Source organism: Mobula hypostoma, chromosome 12, assembly GCF_963921235.1.
Source record: "Mobula hypostoma chromosome 12, sMobHyp1.1, whole genome shotgun sequence".
Lineage (NCBI taxonomy): Eukaryota > Metazoa > Chordata > Chondrichthyes > Myliobatiformes > Myliobatidae > Mobula > Mobula hypostoma.
Window position 1 is genome coordinate 20,994,947 of NC_086108.1, and position 13,513 is coordinate 21,008,459.

The window sequence follows — 13,513 nt, forward strand, 5'->3', positions numbered from 1 at the left end:
TTCTCGATCACACAGTAGCAGCGGCAGTGAAGTGAGCATTTCAGAAGTTTCTCCAGGTGTTCCTCCGTGCTTCTCACGGCTGTCTCCATCAAATCAGGATTGTGCATGGCCCCCTAGTTAACATATGTCGATATCATTTGGAACAGCCACGCGTGTTGCGTTGCGCCGCCATCTTCTCCTCCCTCCTTGTATAATTGTAATTTGTATAGAGACAATAATTCATTTGTATCACAAATTCTTTTTTACCTTACACCTCTAATGGGAGCCATATCTTCAGCCATCTAGGCTGAAACATTGTAATTGCTCTCAAAGATATTTCTAAAGCCAAGCTGCAACACTCTCTACCAATTATATCCATACAAGTTCATTGTTATCTGATTATACTCAAGCAAACTGTATTTAAGGCATTAAATACAATAGGCCTGTTACTATAACACACAGATCATTAACAGTACTAGATGTACTAGTCAACAAATGTGGGCACAAATACTCGACTAACATAGATAATATTAATATAATATTCACTACATAATACAATTTGAGGGGAGTGTCAACGTTACAATCAGACATCAACTCTGGGTTCTGTATATTCTTCCAGATACTGAAGATACCATTATACTATTCTGAAGAGCAGAGAAGGTATCCCTAGTATCCCGTTTATTATGAAGATTGGAATAGAAACAAGAGATGTCAGCATTTATTTTAAATATGTTCACCTATAGCCAAACATCCTCACTTAAGTCGGTATTTAGATTCATAAAGTCACACAGTATGAAAACAGGCCCTTCAGACCTAGACCATACTTCAGTAATACCTGACTTACATATATATAGATATCCCTGAATTATATATCCCTGAATTCATCCACCTTACCAAGCTTCTTGTATTGAAATAAAAGTATTTTAATCTAACAGTCTTCCCTTGCTCCCTGCCGTGCTCCTGTATGTCTTGTTTACTGAAAGTTATCACCGAGTTTCCACCAACTCCTCACCTCTCACCTACCGCACTACCCGTTGCCAATCTAGTTTAAGCCTTCCAAAGCAGCACTAACAAATCAGCATACCAGAATATCAGTTCCCCTCAAAGTTCTTCAAAAATTCTGGCAAAAGCCACAATCACTCCAGTCCCCGCTTCAAAAGTTAAAAGTTACGCAATTTTTTAATGAACATTTGATAATGAGGATTTGATTAAATTGAAAAATATGAATCCCATCTGGTTATATATGAATTAAACTACAGTATTGAAATGAGATTATTAAATTGCCATTTTCAAACAAACTCCTTTCAGATCTAATTTCAAAACTAAGAGTGACTGTAAACTTATTTCTTCAATGGTATCCCGAATCAGGAAAGGCACTGCATAAATTTAATGTAATTTGTAAAGCATCACCCTATAAACTTCAGAGCTTTCATTCAATATGACTTTGTAGAAAATGTATTGTAACACCACTAAGATGATGTGAAACAATAATCGGCAAGGTAGTTTTTACAAGAGTATAGCTTGGCAAGGCTTAAGACAGCATTAAAAAAATCTCAGCATATGCAATTTGAATGTCAACGAAATTTTATACTACACATGTATCAGATAACTATTGATTTAATCTGATTTGATACAAATTCATCTCTGGCCAAGTTAAAAATCTAAATACAGATGTTGAAAATCTGAATTGCTAACAGAAAATACTGGAAATATTTAAGGCAGGCAGCACCTCCGGAAATAAAAAGAAAATCACCAATATCCTTCTGGAAGTTACAGCTAAATCTGTACATAACACCCTCTCAAACAATATTCTCCTGATCAGAATCTTTCACTAACTCCGCCTCCCCCCCCCCCAACACCCCACCACACACATCTGCCATTTTAAATTTCTAAGCTGTGGTTATTAATTATTCTACCAGGGGAATGACTTTCTCCCTCTATTTACACTCCACGTTAAATCTATCTTTAATATACCCTACACTAAAGCAAACAATTCCAGCTACGATTTCTTTTCCACCAAACTGAATTACAACCAATAAGAACTAGCATAAAAATGAGAAGGAGAATAAATACACCCAAGATTTTTCACATAAAAGAAAGATTGATGCACAAGATACATAAAATATAGCCTCATTGCATAAATTTTGTCATGTACTTATTTCTGGTTAGATTTTATCATTTTTTACAAAGCCTAATTGAAGTAGTAATTTTTTTTTGCAGGGTTTACAACACAACCCATTGCTCTCTCTGTCTGTAATTACTCTGAGGAAATACACGTACTAACCACAAACTAAGCAGTTAATTCAGAGTTTGCAAATACATGATTTCTCCCACCATGTGCATTTTCAAAAATAGAAACAAGTCTGAGAAAAAGCTATACACAGCCTGATGATTTTCTCCACAGAAAGATGACTCCTGCTCAACTATAACATCTTTGATAACTACAGCCTTCCTGCATTTACTTTATTACATTTAAATGTTTGTGGTATTCATCTGCGGACTGAGGATACGCACATCATCTCAGCACAACCATCAAAAAAGAAAATCAATAATCACCCATGCCCCACAAATCACAGCATTTTAACAACTAATTAAATTTTGCTAGCACTCTCAAATGAACATTTTGACAATGCAAATTTTGAAGAAATGACCTTTCTGCTAATATAAGTAAGTGCTCACTTCACTGATGAATCATAAAACTTTTCCACAAATATTATGAGAAACAATCAAAACTGAAATGTTTAACTTCATTCTTTCCCAACTAGAGGCCAGCATTCAATATTTCTATTATTATCCTGGTTAAATTCAGCTATTTTAGAGGTCAAAGCAGGGATTTGTTCATCCAATAAGATAACTAATTGTTCTCTTACTAAAAAAAAGTAATTCAACATCACAGAATGTACACATAAATTCAAGTATGAATAGTCTCCAGGACAAAGAGAAAGACATTTACCAAATTTAACACAGGAAAGACTAAACGTTAATCTTTATCAAGCTATGCTTCAGTATCAACTACGAACAGACAGAAATGTTTTACAGGTGTCCCACGCTTTTCAAACGTTCGCTTTACAAAATCTCACTGTTACGAAAGACCTACATTAGTTCCCTGTTTTCGCTAACAGAAGGTGTTTTCACTGTTATGAAAAAAGGCAGCACACGAGAAAAGCACACCCCAAGCAGCCACTCTCCCCTGGATTTGGAACGGCATTCTTGCCAGCATAGCTTAAACACATGCCTGTGAGCAGCCGTTAGCGAGATGAGTTCTAAGGTATTGGAAAAGCCTGAAAGAGCTGGTAAGGGTGTTACACTTAGCATAAAACTAGACATAATTAAGCACTTCGATCGTGGTGACCGAAGTAAGGACAAAGTGAGTTTGGCTTGTGGAAGTTGACGAAGATGATGTTGAAGAGGTTTTGGCATCCCATGACCAAGAACTGATAGATGAACAGCTGATGCAATTGGAAGAGGGAAGGATAACAATCGAAACCGAATGAGTAATGATAAAGTATGACTTTAATTTTGAAAGGGTACGTCGGTTTAAGGCATATGTGCAGGATGGTTTCAGTCCTTATAAAGAACTGTATGATCTAAACATGTGCGAGGCTAAGCAATCAAGCAAGCCTTCCACATCAGCCACAGCAGACGACAAACTTCGACCTTCGACATCGAGGCAGGCAGAGATAGAAGAAGATGACCTGCCTGCTCTAATGGAAACAGACGACGAGCTGACACCCCAGTGTCCCACCACCCCAACCCCCAGGCTGTGGACAGATACCGATTCACGGAGAATGCAGCGGTAGCCAGGAGGCACACAGCACATCTTTAAGAAAAAAGCTGAAATAAACAAGCTAATTAATTAGGCGCCGGGTGGCACCTAATTAATTAGCATGTTTATTTCAGCTTTTTTCTTAAAGATGTGCTGTGTGCCTCCCGGCTACTGCTGGACCGCTGTGTTCTCCACAGATCAGTATTGGTTCACTGCCTGGAGGGTGGGGGCCACTGCACCACCCCAACATCTGACAACTCAGCCTAACACACCATCATTAGTAGGCTCGGCAAGCTGTCTTCCCGATTCCCGTGATACTACACTGCACATACATTATTTCTACTTTACATAGGCTGCGTATTTTTACGTGTTATTTGGTATGATTTGGCAGCTTCGTAGCTTAAAGGTCATTGGAGAGAGTGTTTCTGGTGAGATCGCTTTCGTGAGATTTTCGCTACGGAGAACAGTTCAGGCAATGATTGTGGAAAAGTATCTCTATTTTATATAGGCTGTGTATTTATCATATCATTCCTGCTTTTACTATAAGTTACTGTAATTTTAGGTTTTATGTGTTATTTGGCATGATTTGGTAGTAGGTTATTTTTGGGTCTGTGAACACTCACAAAATTTTCCCATATAGATAAATGGAAATTGCTTCTTCGCTTTACGACATTCCAGCTTACGAACCGTTTCATAAGAACGCTCTACCTTCGGATGGCGGGGGAAACCTGGGTATTCTAATACAATAAAACCATTGTATCCTATAAAAAGCTCAAAAGTATCAGAACAAGATATGAAGCACAACAAGTCTAGCATCTAATTGAAATGACAGAATCCTAAATGCTGACTATTACTTCAGATCCTTTCAAATTGAAGTTCTGAAGTGTTTTTAATTAAGTATCCATATGAAAAACACAAGAGATTCTGCAGGTGCTGGAAATCCAAAAATCCAAGCAACACATACAAAATGCTGATGAAATGCCTAAAATATCAACTGTTTATTCATTTCTATAGATGCCGCCTGACCTGCTGAGTTGCTTCTGCATTTTGTTTGTGTTGATCTATAATCAACAAATCTCATTTCGGAAACCTGAAAAATAAATGGCTATTTTGTAAAACACAGTGAAACATTAATTAGATTAGATTATGTGGACACACAGTCCTCTTTTATTGTCATTTAGTAATGCATGCATTAAAAAATGATACAATGTTTTCCCAGAATAATATCACAGAAACAGAAACACATGACAAACCAACTTAAAAACTGGCAAAAACCACATAATTATAACATATAGTTACAACAGTGCAAAGCAATACCATAATTTGATAAGAACAGACCATGGGCACGGTAAAAGTCTCAAAGTCTCTCGAAAGTCCCATCATCTCACGCAGACGGTGAACCTCCAGCACCGCAAACTTGCCGATGCAGCAAGTCACTATCTGATTGTTCAGCATCTGGTTTCCCATGCTTCTTGAAACACACCAGGGATCACAGTGGTCCTGTGTTCTCTGTCTGGGAGGCCAATGTTAGGCTGTCTTTAAGGAGGGTGTACCCTCGCAAGTCGGCAGGCCCTAGCGGAGTACCTGGTAAGGTTCTGAAAACTTGTGCCAAGCAACTGGCGGGAGTATTCAAGAACATTTTCAACCTCTCACTGTTAAGCTTGGAAGTTCCCACCTGCTTCAAGAAGGCAACATTTATACCAGTGCCTGAGAAAAGTAGTGTGAGCTGCCCAGTAGCACACACATCTGCGGTGATGAAATACTTTGAGAGGTTGGCCCTGGCTAGTATGAACTCCTGCCTCAGCAAGGACCTGGACCCATTGCAATTTGCCTATTGCCACAATAGGTCTACAGCTGACGCAATCTCAATGGCTCTTCACATGGCCCTAAATAATCTGTTCAATACAAACACTTAGGTCAGTATGCTGTTCGTTGACTATAGCTCAGTGTTCAACACATCATTCTCACAGTCCTGATCGATAAACTACAGAACCCAGGCCTCCGTACCTCCCTCTGCAATCGGATCCGCAACTTCCTAATCAGAAGACCACAATCTGTGTGAATTGGAGAAAATATCTCCTCCTCACTCACGATCAATGCTGCACACCTCAGGGATATGTGCTCAGCCCACTGCTCTACACTCTCTACACCCATGACTGTGTGTATACTATACCTAAGTATAACTCAAGTACCATCCATAAATTTGTTGATGATACAACCATTGTTAGAATCTCAGATGGAGGTGACAGGGTGTACAGGAGTGAGATATACCAGCTAGTTGAGTGGTGTTGCAGCAACAACCTTGCACTCACTGTCAGTAAGACTAAAGAACTGATTGTGGACTTTAGGAAGGGCAAGATGAGGGAACACGAAGCAGTTCTCATAGAGGGATCAGAGTGGGGAGAATGAGCAATTTCAAGTTCCTAGGTGTCAAGATCTCTGAGGATCTAATCTGGTTCCAACATATCGATGCATTTATAAAGAAGGCAAGATGGCGATTATATTTCATTAGGAGTTTGAAGAGATTTGGTTTGTCACCTAAAATACCCATTAACTTCTATAGATGTACATTGGAGAGCATTCTGACAGGCTGCATCACTGTCTGGCATGGAAGAGGGGCCACTGCACAGGACCAAAAGAAGCTACAAAAAGTTGTAAGGTTAGTCAGCTCCATTTGGGGTACTACACTCCATCGTATCCGAGACATCTTCAAGGAGCAGTGGCTCAGAAAGGCGACATCCATTATGAAGGACCGCCATCACCCAAAGCGTGCCCTCTTCTTATTGTTACGTCAGGAAGGAGGTACAGAAGCCTGAAGGCACACACTGACTGATTCAGGAATAGCTTCTTCCCCTCTGCCATACGATTCCTAAATGGACAATGAACGCATGAACACTACCTCACTTTTTTAAAGTATATATTATTTCTGTTTTTGCACCATTTTTAATCCATTTAATATACATATATATATTTACTGTAATTGATTTACTTATCTATTTTTTTCCTTCTATATTATCATTGTACTACTGCTGCTACCAAGTTAAATTTCACGACACACGCCGGTGATAATAAACCTGATTCTGATTCCCATTTCTCATGCTCCCCTGAAACATGCCAAAGGCCTTGCTTCCCAAGCTCCCTTGAAATGTGACGGAGCCCTGTTTCCCATCCTCCCTTAAAGCTCACCATCTTTCATTTCACATACTCCCTTTAAGTTCACTAGCTTCTGTTCAAAAGCTCCCACTACTCTTACTCGATTGCTGTTAAAAGTATTTCAAAGCCTACCCAAGCTAAGGCAGAGTTCTTTTTTGTGGACTATTCATAACCTGGACAGTTCACAAGTCAGAATGTGGCCATTTACCAAGTTCCCACAAGGCAGAAGATGCCATCAGCCCTGCAGAAAATGGCAAATCCATCCTACTAGCCTCCAAAATTTTGTTCCTCTAATAAAGGGGAGCATACAAGTTTTTTTTTAACGTATTCTACTGTAATTCTAAATATTATATTAAAAGGGTGCTGAGAGCATTAAGTGAAATAATAGCCAACAGTTTGCAAAACCCTGCCAAACCATCAAAATCCCAAGGGTGCTAGATAAATAGCATTTTAAATATAATGGGTAATTTGTAAAATGCCCCTCATAAGTAGAATTAGGCCATTGGGCCCATCCGCCATTCCATCATGGCTGATTTATTATCCCCCCCACCCAATTCTCTTGCCTTCTCCCCATAACTTTGGAACCCTGATTAATCAAGAAGCTATCAATGTCCACTCTAAATATTTATTTATTGAGACACAATGCAGATTAGGCTCTTTTGGCCTTTCGAACCACGCCACCCAGCAATCACCATATTTAATCCCAGCATAATCATGGGTTAATTTACATTAACCAATTAATCTACAGTACCAACCTTTGGTTTTGGACTGTGGGAAGAACCAGAGCACCTGGGGGAAACCCACATGGTCACAGGGAGAACGTACAAACTCCTATCGGCAGTGGCAGGATACCCAATGATAGCCTCCACAGCCATCCATGGCAATGAATTCCACAGATTCACCACCATCTGGCTAAAGAAACTCCTCCTCATCTCTGTTCTAAATGGACGTACCCCTATGCTGAAGCTGTTCCCTTTGGTCTTAGACCTACGCAATATAGGAAATTTCTTCTGAACTCCAGTGAGTACAAGCGCAGAGCCATTCTCGTGAACCTCTTCTGGTCCCTCTCCAGTGCCAGCACATCTCTTCTTAGATAAAGAGCCCAAAGCTACTCAATACTCCATGCAATCTGACCAATGCCTCGTAAAGCCTTAGCATCACATCCTTGCTCTTATATTCTAGTCCACTCAAAATGAATGCTAACATTGCACTTGCACTCGCACTCCTTCTACAATTTGCAAGTTAACCTTAAGAAAATCCTGCACAGGACTCCCAAGTTCCTTTCTACCCCTGATTTTTTAATTTTCTGCCCCTTTCAAATATAGTCTACATCTTTATTTCTTCTTCTAAAGTGCATGACCATACACTTCCCTACACTACATTCCATCTGCCACTTCTTTGCCCATTCTCTCAATCTGTCCAAATCCTTCTGCAGACTACTTGCTTCTTCAACACTACCTGCCCCTCCACATATTTTTGTATTATTTTCAAAGTCGGCAACAAAGCCATCAAATCCTTCATCAAAATCATTGACATGTAATGTGAAAAGAAGTGGTCCCAAAATCAACCCCTCTGGAGCACCACTAGTAGCCAGTAGTAACCAGCAGGCAACCAGAAAAGGTTCCCTTTATTCCAATTCTTTGCGTCCTGCCAGTCAGCCAGCCAGTCTTTTATCCATGCTAGTAGCTTTCCTGTAATACCAAAAGCTTTGTTAATTAGAATTAGAATTAGAGCTTTATTTCTTACATCCCTCTCACTATGTATAAGCAATAAGGAAAGGAAATGTGGGGGGGGGGGAATATTGCCCAAACACTAAGATTGTATACATGATTGCTTTGTATACATGTACAGTCAGATACACAATCAGATCAATGTATATAAATAAACCTGATGCCCTGGTTTGTCCCATACCCCTTCGGACCTGGCCTTAATGCTGCGGTACCATTTGCCAGATGGAAGCAGCTTGTGGTTGGGGTGGTGTTATGTGTCCACAGTTTCGTTTTCCTGGGAGTCCACAGTTTGTTTACTGTGGGCGTCACGTGTCCCCAGTTTCGTTTTACTTTGAGTCCACGGTTTTGTTTTTGTGAGCATTACCTTATGACGTATGCTGACGGTACAAAAGAAATGTGAACAATGCTGAGAGACAGCCAAAGGAGTCGAAGGAAAGAGAGAGAGTGAAGATCGCAGACTTCCTATCCAGGAACAGCTCACGATCAAGAAGGGTAAAGTCTAATGCTCACCCAAACCCAAAGGATTGGGTTAATCAGTGGCACACTGTGCATTGTGGAGACGTGTCTGTCCTTCATATGATCCATGGGTGTGTATTTCGTGACAGTCACTTTGTGAAATCGCTCTTCATGGACTTCGGAACAGTATCTCTCAGCTGGGATCTTCGGTAACCGTTTCTTCATTCGTTAGCCGTGGAATCTTTGGAACTCATCATGATCGCCTCGTCATTGCATTGTGAATCCACAAGTCTCTCCTCTCACCTATTTTGTGAATTACTGGGACTCTCTGAACTGCCATGTTACGACTGTGCTTGAGTAAGATTTGTTAAGAACGGGTTCTAAGTTTGACTGTAAGGGAGGAATAGACGTATTACACTTAACTTCTCTTTAAGAAAGTAGTTTACTTAATTTCCTATATTTTTGAGTAGATGTAAATAAATATAGTGGTTTTAACATTAAAACACGACTGAATTTGTCAACTCTTCCTGCTGGTACGTTACGAAATCGTAACAAATTCGGGGCTCGTCCGTGAAATGAACAAAATTGGAGCTTATTGATTGATTATCCATCTCATTGGCTACTACGCTTCAGATTGACTTGTGTGGGGAAAGCAGCAATGGATATTCAAACAACAGGAATTCTGCAGATGCTGGAAATTCAAGCAACACACATCAAAGTTGCTGGTGAACGCAGCAGGCCAGGCAGCATCTCTAGGAAGAGGTACAGTCGACATTTCAGACCGAGACCTTCGTCAGGACTAACTGAAAGAAAGCCTGCTGCATTCCACCAGCATTTTGTGTCTGTTGCTTGAATTTCCAGCATCTGCAGATTTCCTCGAGATTCAGAGAGTAATAGCTGAACACTACATAGATAAGAAGGAATTTGAGGAGGAGGTATTAGAGAGGTTTCCTGAAATTAAACTTGAGACCCAGTTACAACTGGAACAAATGAAGTTAGAGAGATTTAAATTAGAGGCTGGGGAAAGAGAAAGAGACAAACAAAGGCAGTTTGAGATAGAGATGGAGCGGTTAAGGATCAAGAGGCAAACTTCCGGCTCTAGGGAGCTGGCTGTACCATTTGTGAGCAGTCAGGAAGTTAAACTGGTCCCTCCATTTGATAAGGCTGAGGTTGATAAATACTTCCAGCATTTTGAGAAAGTTGCTCAGAGCCTAAAGTGGCCAAAAGAAAGTTGGCCTCTCTTGTTACAGTGTGTATTTAAGGGTAAGGCTCAGCCGGCTTATTCTGCCCTATCAATTGGAGATGCAGCTAATTATGAGATCGTGAAACGGGCTGTTCTTAAAGCCTATGAATTGGTTCCAGAGGCCTATAAGCAAATATTCAAGTCCAGTCAAGTCAAGTCAAGACACTTTTTATTGTCATTTCGACCATAACTGCTGGTACAGTGAAAACGAGACAACGTTTTACAGGACCATGGTGCCACATGAAACAATACAAAAACTACACTGAACTATGTACAACAACACAAAAACTACACTAGACTACAGACCTACCTAGGACTACATAAAGTGCACAAAACAGTGCAGGTATTACAATACATAATAAGCAAGACAATAGGCACAGTACCGGGCAGTAGGTTGTTGTCAGTCCAGATTCTGGGTATTGAGGAGTCTGATGGCTTGGGGGAAGAAACTGTTACATAGTCTGGTCGTGAGAGCCCAAATGCTTCGGTGCCTTTTGCCAGATGGCAGGAGGGAGAAGAGTTTGTATGAGGGGTGCATGGGGTCCTTCATAATGCTGTTTGCTTTGCAGATGCAGCGTGTGGTGTAAATGTCTGTAACGGCGGGAAGACAGACCTCGATGATCTTCTCAGCTGACCTCACTATCCGCTGCAAGGTCTTGCGATCTGAGATGGTGCAATTTCCGAACCAGGCAGTGATGCAGCTGCTCAGGATGCTCTCAAATCAACCTCTGTAGTATGTGGTGAGGATGGGGGGTAGGAGATGGACTTTTCTCAACCTTCGCAGAAAGCAGACATGCTGCTGGGCTTTTTTTGCTATGGAGCTGGTGTTGAGGGACCAGGTGAGATTCTCCAGCAGGTGAACACCAAGAAATTTGGTGCTCTTAACCAGGGGTCCCCAACCTTTTTTGCATTGTGGACCAGTTTAATATTGATAATATTCTTGCGGACCGGCCGACCCAGGGGTGCGGGGGTAGGGTAGCCAACAGACAGGAGTAGCAGTCAAATACGTTGGATTAACCCCTAGAAAGACTACAATGACCATGAATCCCTGAGCGGGCACCAGTGTGCATGCGTTACCTGCCGATTCCCCCCCCCCCCCCCCACCGCCCCTCACAAATCTTTTTCAGTGATTCTGTTCGGGGGGTGTTAATCACAAACGCAATATAGGTGGTAAGTGGCTAATACACTCAATTTCATTTCTAAAAGGGGTTATCTAACGAACTTAATATTAAACACACAGCGCATATTTTCCTCGCATGAATATAGTGATAAGTCAATTATCAGCGGAGCTTGAAGTAAGTGTTGAACGAACTTCTAGTAGAAGTGGCAGAGGCAGGTTCGATATTATTCTTTAAAGGAAAATTGGATAGGTATATGGACAGGAAAGGATCGGAGGGTTATGGGCTGAGTGCAGATCGGTGGGACGAGGTGAGAGTAGCGTTCAGCACGGACTAGAAGGGCAGAGATGGCCCGTTTCCGTGCTGTAATTGTTATATGGTTATATAAGTCAATACATCATAACATTTTAAGTAACATTTTGATATTAAACACACCGCACATATTTTCCCCGTATGAACATATAAAATTGTTGCAACACACCAATATCGCTGAATCAGTGGAAGCCCTGGGCCCACCAGCGCCTTTACTTCCTGAAAAAAATTAAAGAAATTTGGCCTGTCCCCTAAAACCCTCACTCATTTTTATAGATGCACCGTGGAAAGCATTCTTCTAGGGTGCATCACAACCTGGTATGGAAGTTGTCCTGTCCAAGACAGAAAGAAGCTGCAGAAGATTGTGAACACGGCGCAGCACATCACACAAACCAATCTTCTGTCCTTGGACTCACTTTACACCGCACGCTGTCCCAGCAGTGCTGCCAGGATAATCAAGGACACGACCCACCCAGCCAACACACTTTTCGTCCCTCTTCCCTCCGGGAGAAGGCTCAGGAGCTTGAAGACTCGTACAGTCAGATTTGGGAACAGCTTCTTTCCAACTGTGATAAGACTGCTGAACGGATCCTGACCCGGATCTGGGCCATACCCTCCAAATATCCGGACCTGCCTCTCAGTTTTTTTGCACTATCTTACTTTCCATTTTTCTATTTTCTATTTGTAAATTATAATTTGTTTTTAACATTTACTAATTTTTACTATTTTTAATAATTTTAATACTTAATATTTGTAATCCAGGGAGCAGAAAGCTCAGAATCAAATATCGCTGTGATGACTGTATGTTCTATTATCGATTCTTTGGCAACAGTAAAGTATAAAGTATTAAGTTTATTTGGTTTTTTCAGGCAAACCAAACTTTATTTGGTTTGCCTAAAGAAATTCAGTCTGATCAAAGGAGTAATTTTATGTCAGGATTTTTCCAGAAGGTAGTTTACAAATTGGCAGCCAAACAGATTACGTCATTTGCGTATCGTCCAGATTCTCAAGGGGCCTTAGAGAGATTCCATTCTACCCTCAAAACCATGATTAGGACATTCTGTATTGAAAATGAGAAGGATTGAGATGAGGCAGTTCATTTGCTTTTATTTGCAGTAAGGAGTCAGTACAAGAGTCCTTAGGCTTTAGTCCCTTTGAACTTGTGCTTGGTCACCAGGTCAGAGGACATTTGGCATTGTTAAAGGAACAGTGGGTTAACAATGAGCTGCATGTTAATTAGCTAGATTATGTTTTGAAATTCAAGGACAAATTGCAAAGGGCTTGCAACCTAGCAAAGGAGAATTTAAAATCAGCCCAGGAAAGAATGAAAACTTGGGATGATAAACAAGCCAGAATGGGGTCATTCAAGCCAGAAGATAAAGTGCTTGTTTTGTTTCCTGTGCAAACAAACCCTCTACAAGCTAAGCATCATGGTCCCTATGAAATTGTGGCTGAAGTTAGTGATGTGGACTATGTAGTCAAAACACCAGATAGACAAAGGCCAACGCAGCTTTGTCACGTAAATATGCTTAAGCTGTATCATGAAAAACAAACTACAGCTGTGGCGGTTGCTGTAAACAAAGATGGATGTAAGCTCTCTGGAAATTTATTTGCTGATCCATCTGAGACCTATTTTAAACCGAACGTTATTTCGGCCAGATTGACAAATTCGACTATTTTGGAAAATATTGATGAGAAACTGGCTCATTTACAGCCACAACAGCGGCAGCAGATGAAGCAGTTAATTATGAAATTT

At 40.7% G+C, this 13,513-nt stretch overlaps 1 protein-coding gene across 8 annotated transcripts in view; it reads right to left on the reverse strand.

Annotated features, from left to right (window-relative positions):
• The window catches only part of ralgps2 (Ral GEF with PH domain and SH3 binding motif 2), a 566,060-nt gene that overhangs the window by 475,886 nt on the left and 76,661 nt on the right, over positions 1-13,513 (reverse strand). The window lies entirely within an intron of this gene.